Genomic DNA, 8,766 nt, shown 5'->3' with positions numbered 1-8,766 from the left:
ATAAATAAGCGTTTAAGTTTAAAACATCCTATTCTATCCTAAGTCTAAGAAAATGAATACCACTATCCTATGCATGTGCCATGATCTCGAGTTGCGATGCCGTCGTCAGCCGTACAGGAATGCCTTGCCTTAACCTGAAAAATGTAGTAGCACATGGCTTGAGTATTTAAAGAAATACTCAGTAAGTGACCCCACTATTGGGGTTAAATGCAACAATCACATGCAATAAAATGATGGGACCTATCTTTCGTTTCGTTTCATTTCGTTTCGTTTTCTTTTCGTTTCGTTTCGTTTCATTTTCCCTACGGTGTAATCCTAACAGGTAATCGTGGACGTGTACCATATACTCTACACGCAGCCCATACGTGCGAGTATGGGCTCACCAGCTAGTTCGCACACCGCTGGGCCACTGTCCCTAGCCGGTGGGCATGCTCTGGGGGCCCACCGGGACCCGTTAAAACTAGAACCGTCACGGCAGCGCTATGCAAAGCATAACGATCGTTGTCCTCCAATTGGATGTACGCGTCCGTACCCTCGTGATGGGATAGGGGTATCCCCCCAAATGCATGAGCACACAATATGCATGAGGTCCCACTAGTCCTACAGTTATCATTAATGAACATAACCCCCTGTCACGTTTTCATGCTTACATGTCATTCTCATTCTCATTTCTTTACATATCATACATATTCCTAACGGGATTATGTTTCATGCAATTTACCGTATTTCATGTCATACAATTCATGCAGTTACATTCAAATATTCATACAAACAAGCCATAATCGTTCAAGGACCACACATCGTTACATGCATTACACATCACATCAGACTAAAAGCATACATTCACGTTCACATAACTACGTACTTAAGCACAATAATCTAGCATACAATGTATCATATCATAAACAAGTCATAACGTAAACACTTCATAGTCATATCGTTCTCTAACTTACCATAGCCTTAACGTTCTTATACCTATCACAGACATATCATTACGTAACGTACCTTAGTCATATCATCACAAGAACGTATCCTAACGCTATCGTTCTATCAATCTATCACAAACCTATCCCTTTCTACCCATAACCTAACCGTATTCTTTCATCAATCTCTCCTATCCATAGCACTCCGGTATGTAACCTAACCTTAACGTTTCATGAACGTATCTTACTCCTATCGTTACATTTCGTTTTGTGCATCCTTCTCGTATCCTATCTCAAACATCTCCTAGAGCACATCGTACCATAATTATTATCATACAATCCACATATTATAACATAACCTAACATATAGGAAGCATATCGATCCACAGACAATTCACACATATCAATATATATGACACGTGCAGAACCACAGGGCATGTGTCAACATCAAATATAACCATACCGATAGTAAGGTCACTTACCTGGCCAGCTTAAGTCGTTGTCATGAATATATCTTTAATTAAAGTTCGATTCCGTCATTTGAAATCCGAGTCAATCTATATGAGCCCATGACATTAGTTTCAGGTTTGAACTCTACAACATTATTTCTCTAATTTACATTGGTTCATTGTTAAAAGTCATACAGTTTTTTCAAGTTATTCTCGGCTTTACTATTCTCTCTAACTCTCTCTATTTACCCTCTACCTTTTTTTCCTCTATATTTAGTGTGTGGTTTTTAATTCCCTAATCTTCTTTTTTTTTTATCTGTTTCCTTTTAATTCTGTTGTCATACCTTCAAAATTTCCAGTGATCTCTGTTTCCAAATCTTTCCTTATCTCAGTGTTCCTATTCAAAAGTTTTCTTGGCCATTCTATCTTTAATATATTCATTTGTCTACTGATAAAAATTTAATCTAATATTACTAATCTGACGTGATTGACTAGAATAATATAAATGATTGACATTTAGTTTCTAACTCAAAGTTAGATCATTGTAATAATTCAATGGAGATCTAGTTGTGATTTCTAAAAAAAATAGGATAAAAGAAAATAACGATTTAATATATACCTGGTTGATCAGATCTATCTTCACGAAATCTCCCATGAATCTCAACTGCTTAAAGGTTAAATCTTACTATGATTGATTTTTTTTTTTTTTTTTTTTTTTTTTTTTTTTTTTTTTTTTNATCCCCAGCAGAGTCGATACATGACTCATAAAGAATTTTTAGAGCATAGCATATACGAAAACGTGCCTATCTATTTATATTCAAACATTTAATTAAGACTTACAAATCAATTTTTTTTTTTTTGAAAGATTTGAAAATTATCTTCAAATAGTTAAAACTTACTCGAGAATAAGTAAAAGTAATATATGTATTGATGACTCTGTAGCCCAATGGATAAGGGCTTGCTTATGAAGCCAGAGGTCCTGGGTTTGATCTCTAGCAATGTCAGTACAATCTTAATATTGATGCTTTTTTTAGATAAATGAGAAAATGGTAAATAAGAGTGCAATATTAACTACAAAAAAGACTTGACTCTACTTTTAGAGAGTTATCAATATTCTAGAACATTCACAAATCATCAAACCCAATGGCCAGTATTCAAATAGGAAGCTGGTAGCTCGCTGATTAGAGAGGATATTTCCAACGAATTTTCCAGAAAATTCTAACACCAATTCCCAACGATTCGGAGCTCTGAATGTCGCTTTAAGCTTCCCCTATAAAGTCTGAAGTTAGGGCAATAGGAACAAGANCACTGATTAGAGAGGATATTTCCAACAAATTTTCCAGAAAATTCTAACACCAATTCACAACGATTCTGGAGTTTTGAATGTCGCTTTAAGCTTCCCCTATAAAGTCTGAAGTTAGGGCAATAGGAACAAGAATCGAGCAAGGTCGAGCTCACAATCGTAGGCAATAAGCGTTTAGATTTNCCCAACGATTCGGAGCTCTGAATGTCGCTTTAAGCTTCCCCTATAAAGTCTGAAGTTAGGGCAATAGGAACAAGAATCGAGCAAGGTCGAGCTCACAATCGTAGGCAATAAGCGTTTAGATTTTGGGTCTCCTACTCTCGGATTTTTTTTCAAATTCGAGAGCAATTCTCCACCATTTCTATTCAAATTTGTTCCTACAGTTTCTAAACAAGATTAACCACAAGTTCTATCAAGAAATCGATTTCTTAAAGTGCCTAAAAACTATTCCCCCAATCCAATCTGTCATTAAAGAGCTTCAAAGAAAACTCAAAATTCCAACCCAAGGGTACACAAGAATTCGTCGAGCAAAGACGATCCCAATAAGTTTCTGCATCTTCAAGGAATATTTCAATAGAAGACCAAAAAAGAAATAACCTCAGGAACGTTCCCAATTGAAGAAAATCCNTCGAGCAAAGACGATCCCAATAAGTTTCTGCATCTTCAAGGAATATTTCCATAGAAGACCAGAAAAGAAATAACCTCAGGAACGTTCCCAATTGAAGAAAATCCGTTTCGGGTTCAAATTGAGGCTAAGTGTCGAATTCCTATCTACGACCTCTTTTCCTTCAAATTGAGGATTCTTTTAGCTTTAGAGGATCAAGTTGAGTAACTTTGATGAAGGAATCGAGAGCTGAAACGTCGTAGAACAAGATACCCAAGAGATCGAAAATCGGAGGTGTTGGGTAACTTGTAGACCGAGAGTGGTTTCTCAAAATTAAGGTCCCACCCTCCAATTCGTTCCTCCAAATCAATTCCTTAACCTTGAGGGAGGAATAAGGAAGAAGTTACATGAAGAAATCGAGTCTTGAAAACCCCTAGAATCGACTACCCATTAAGAAATCCTCTGTTTTTGCTCCGGCGAAAAATCATATTTTGGACGAACTTTGGAAGTGAATATCTTAGGCTATGATCCATGAGAAGGTATGAAATCAATCCCTAGCTCTTCCTTGTAAGACCATCATTAAGTTTCATGAAGAAATCGAGGGGAGAAACGCCGAAAACGGGCTGTGGAGCTCGATTTTCAAATGGCAGTGATACGCATTTCACCGTCTTCTTCCCGTATGGAGGAAGAAGACGATGACGTGGCCGGTTCAGTTGAANGGGGAGAAACGCCGAAAACGGGCTCTGGAGCTCGATTTTCAAATGGCAGTGATACGCATTTCACCGTCTTCTTCCCGTATGGAGGAAGAAGACGATGACGTGGCCGGTTCAGTTGAACCGACCATGTCAACCCAAAACTCGACCTTCTCTTTGTTTTCTCAATTTTAATCCCCTTCCAAATTGGTTCTCATGAAAAACTTTATGGTTCCAGAAACTACACACAATAAGGAGTTTGTGAAAGAAAATTTGAGGTCATTCGGGTACCGGAAGATCAAGAACGAAGGTCCTGAACGTCGACGACGAGGTAAGTAGCCACCTTGAAATTTTTGTTAAGAAATACTTGTAGGAATCGCTTGGATATCCATATGAACCCTAAAACAAGTTTGACCTAAGGTTATATGAAAGAAAAACTCAAAGAACCATGAGTTAAGGACCTGAACCGAGCAAATTGCTCGGGATTTAGGTAACATTAAAATAATCCAATAGATGAACTCTGTTGCCAATGAAATTTTAACTCTGAGCATATTAGAGCATGTTGAGCTTATATATGAAAATTGGTGGTCATTAGATAAGGATAAGTAGGTAAACCAAGAAACAGTGCAAAATGACCATAATGCCCCTAAGGGTATCTACCTACGGTTCATGACCTAGATAACCTTCAAATGCTGTGAAACCCTGTAGTAGTTCTAAATTATGATGTTTGATGGTGTGGTGAAGTTTGAAAGCCATTGGAACACGTTAAGAACCAAGAATTAGGGGAAAATAACTAAAATGCCCCTAGGACTACTTATGAAAATTCAAGGTCAATATGTGCGCCAAATGATTTGCTACTTCTTATAAGGTCTATTAGGAAGGACATGAAGATATTTTTTAGGTTTCAAGTTGATTGCAGCAAGTTTGGAACCTAAACCAAGTTAGGACCCAAAAAAACACCTAAAGAAAACACCACAAGAATCAAGACTCTTCTAGAACCCTCTCCCTAGGAATCTATGGCCTTCCAGGACAACTCACCCTATGATGGGTTCATATGGTTACAAATTCAAGAAACAACTTATGCCTTAAGGAATTATGACCTTAGAAACTTATAAGCGTAAGAACCAAGAACAACACCACACAAGCTTTACAACTACCCAAGTAAGAAGACTGCTAGGTACCACTCAAGGACGAGGGACCAAGGTCCCCAAACTCCTAAGCGGTGCTTCCTGAGGCCGAAGAATTCCTCTTCTAGGTGGGATGCCCTGCACCATGTTTCCTTTGCAGGATGTCATATTTGGCCTCATGTTTTCCTCACCTAGAAGAGATGTCGTGCACTAAGTTACGGATACCCAAAAGATTTGCAGGATGCCATGTTCATGTATGCACCGAGCACGTGACCTTTATGGTCTATCATGGGGAGTTGTTTAGGCCACGATGGAACAAGAATAGAGCAAGTTACCTTAGCCACGAATCAAGAACCTCCTAAGACCTCCCACGGTACAACATGTTCATGACTTAGACTACGCTGCTTGGAACGCATAAAGCTTTGAGCGTAGATATTCAGACTATATCACAGGGAAAGCCCTTGATGCAGGATTAGACTACATCGCTTGGAACGTAAAAAGCCTTGGATGTAGGTTTTCAGACTATGCCGCTTGGAACATATGAAGCCTTGGACATAGGTTAAGTAGACTGTATCGAAGGGCAAGCCCTAAGATGCGGGTTAAGACTACGTTGCTTGGAATGCATGAAGCCTTGGACATAGGTTAAGTAGACCATATCGAAGGGCAAGCCTTAAGATGCGGGTTGCTTGGAATGCATGAAGCCTTGGACACAGGATTGTTAGGCACATGGCTAGTGCTGTAAATCCTATGGGGAGTGTCTCGGAGAACGAACCAAGAACAGAACAAGAACCTAGAAAGTACCAAGAACAAGTGAAAGATCAAGGACTAGAACATGAATCAAGATCCTAGTTCTAAGGACAAGAACCAAGAACAAAGGACCAAGAACCAAGAACCATAGTACTAAGGCCCTTAAAGGAAAACCAAGGTTTTAGAATCCAAGGACAAATGTACTTACAACAAGAACAAGAATAAAGAATGTGGTACCCTAGCATATCAAGAACAGAATTAAAGGCCTACAAGTAGGCTACTTACTGAGTCTTTGTACTCGTTCCTTATTCTCTATTTTTTTTTTGGGTGATAAGGAGCTGGTTGAGATTGGGAGTGGACTCTAGAGCAGATACCATAGACAAACCTCACCCGTTGTCCTCAACCCTTTTGTTTTAAATTTTTTTGTGTCCATTCCTTATTTTGTGTTTTAACCATTATGTCGTACTTTAAATTACTAATGTGCGCACACTATTTTGGTGTAATGTAAATTATATTTTAAATTTTAATTGTTTTATTTCGCAAAAAATTTACCTATCTTTTGGAGTCATCGAGTCAGCCCGATCCTTACAATTTTGGATTCAGGTGCATCATTTCATTCGTCTCCAAATCAAGAATTGTTTCAAAATTTCAAATCAGAAAATTTTGGGAAAGTGTATCTTGCCGACAACAAAACCTTGGAGATTGAAGGAAAGGGAGATGTTTGCATACAAACTCCAGCAGGGAATCAATTGACATTAATGGATGTCAGATATATTCCTGGTCTCAAGAAGAACCAGATCTCTATTGATTAGGTTGATAACACAGGTTATGCAGTTGAGTTTGGAAAGAGTTTATTCGTGGAAGGTGCCATGGTGGTAGCTCGTGGCACAAAATCTTGAACGCTATACGCCACTGTAGGGTGTATAAACATGACTATTGTTGCTGAAAGGGCTTCAAATTCAAGTCTATGACATAATATACTTGGACATATGGGTATTAACGAAATGAAGATGCTGGCTGCGAAATGAGTTTTAGAAGGTCTGAAATTTGTTGATATGAGTCCTTGTGAGAATTGCGTTATGAGCAAACAAAAACGAGTTAGCTTCACAAAGACTGTCAAATAATTGAAGAAAGGTTCTGTGACAACGAAGCAAGTGGAAGTTGAGGTTGAGTTGTAGAATAATTCACAGGGTGATGTTGTTGCAGATACTCAAGAAACTTTTGAAAATGTTGATGAGGAACCAGAAGCGGAGCAAGTGACACCTGAGTAGATGTTGAGAAGATCATCCAAGACTATCAGAGTACCAGATAAATATTCACTTTCATTATACTATCGGTTGGTTACTATGAATGGGAACCAGAGCCCTTTGATGAGATCCTATAGTTGGAGGATTCAACCAAGTGGGAGCAAGCCATGAATGATGGGATGTCTTATTTTTATTCCTCCGTTGTAGTTGCTTTATTTCTCAAGACTATGAATGGGAGAAATGGAACATGGCTGTTTGATTGCTTATGGTGCTAGCATGTTGATTTTTGGACGCTTAATGATCTTGAGCGATCCTTTTGAAGTTCAGGTACTTTTCTTGTTTTTATTTCTACGTTGCACCGTGTAGTTGCTCTATTTCTCAGGACTATGAGTAGGAGAAATCTGAGAAATGAAACGTGATTGTTTGATTGGTTATTATGCTAGCATGCTGATTTTTGGACGCTTAATGGTCTCGAGCGATCCTTTTGAAGTTCAGGTACTTTTCTTGTTTTTATTCCTGTATTGCACCTTGTAGTTACTCTATTTCTCAGGACTTCGAATAGTAGAAATGGAATGTGATTGTTTGATTGCTCATGGTGCCAGCATGCTTATTTTTGAATGCTTAATGGTCTTGAGCCATCCTTTTGAAGTTTAGGTACTTTTCTTGTTTTTATTGATGTGTTGCACCTTTTAGTTGCATGCTTGTGAATTAGTGTTACAACAAATGAAGTAGAAGCATTTTTTTATTTTCATGTATGTAAGGTCTAGTGTGGCTCAACTGCTGGAGGCTTTATTCCCATCATCATATTAAGTTATCTCATCATCATGCATCTTACATCATCATATTAAGTTATTTCATCATCATGTCATCATCTCAAATCATCATATGCATCATCACATCATCATATAACAACATCACACCATCATATAGCATCATCACATCATCATATAACACCATACATCATCACATAATCTCGTCACATCATCATACAAAATCATTACATCATCACGTAACATAAAGCATAAATGGCACATGCAAGGTCCACTAGGCATGTGTCATCAGTCATAAGGCAAGTTTTCGGACTGAGACGATAGCAAGACCACTTACTTGGTTAGCCGTTCTCCCTAAATACGAATGCTTGATTACGTCTCTTGAAGTTGGCCCAAGTGACGTCTATGTGCGCCTATTAGAAAATTCATCTAATTTCCTTAGTAATTCTAATTTGAAATCGGGCCTTATATTGACGTAAGGAACGGTGTGAAAATGAGTCAAGCCCGACAAAGCTGAAGGGAGTCGTTGGTTGCAGGCACGACATGTGTGTCAAGGGGAGGAGCTGGTCGATCATTCTTCTCCCCCACTTCTTCGTGATTTCAAACTCGCTGACGTCGTTTCCATCGCCATTTTCCTTTCTCCTCCATTCACTGTGAGTCCTGCTTGGCTTGTCTCACGCTCCTACGGTGTTGTAACGTCTCAGACGTACCTACAGCACAGATCCATTTAGTTACAAATACAACGAGGCCAAGTTAGTTGCGAGTGACATATGTATTTGGAATCACTGGCTGTGAAGCACACTTGGCATCGATCTCTTAGGAAAAAGAAGGAAAATAGTTGGTCTTCTTTGTGCTGCTCTCTTTGCAAGTCACTTTCTATCTGTGCAGGTATTTTCTAGAAGGG

This window comes from Cucurbita pepo, chromosome LG18 (genome assembly GCF_002806865.2).
Source record: "Cucurbita pepo subsp. pepo cultivar mu-cu-16 chromosome LG18, ASM280686v2, whole genome shotgun sequence".
NCBI classification, from domain to species: Eukaryota; Viridiplantae; Streptophyta; class Magnoliopsida; order Cucurbitales; family Cucurbitaceae; genus Cucurbita; species Cucurbita pepo.
The sequence above is the reverse complement of the archived record's forward strand: the minus strand, read 5'-3'. Positions refer to the sequence as shown.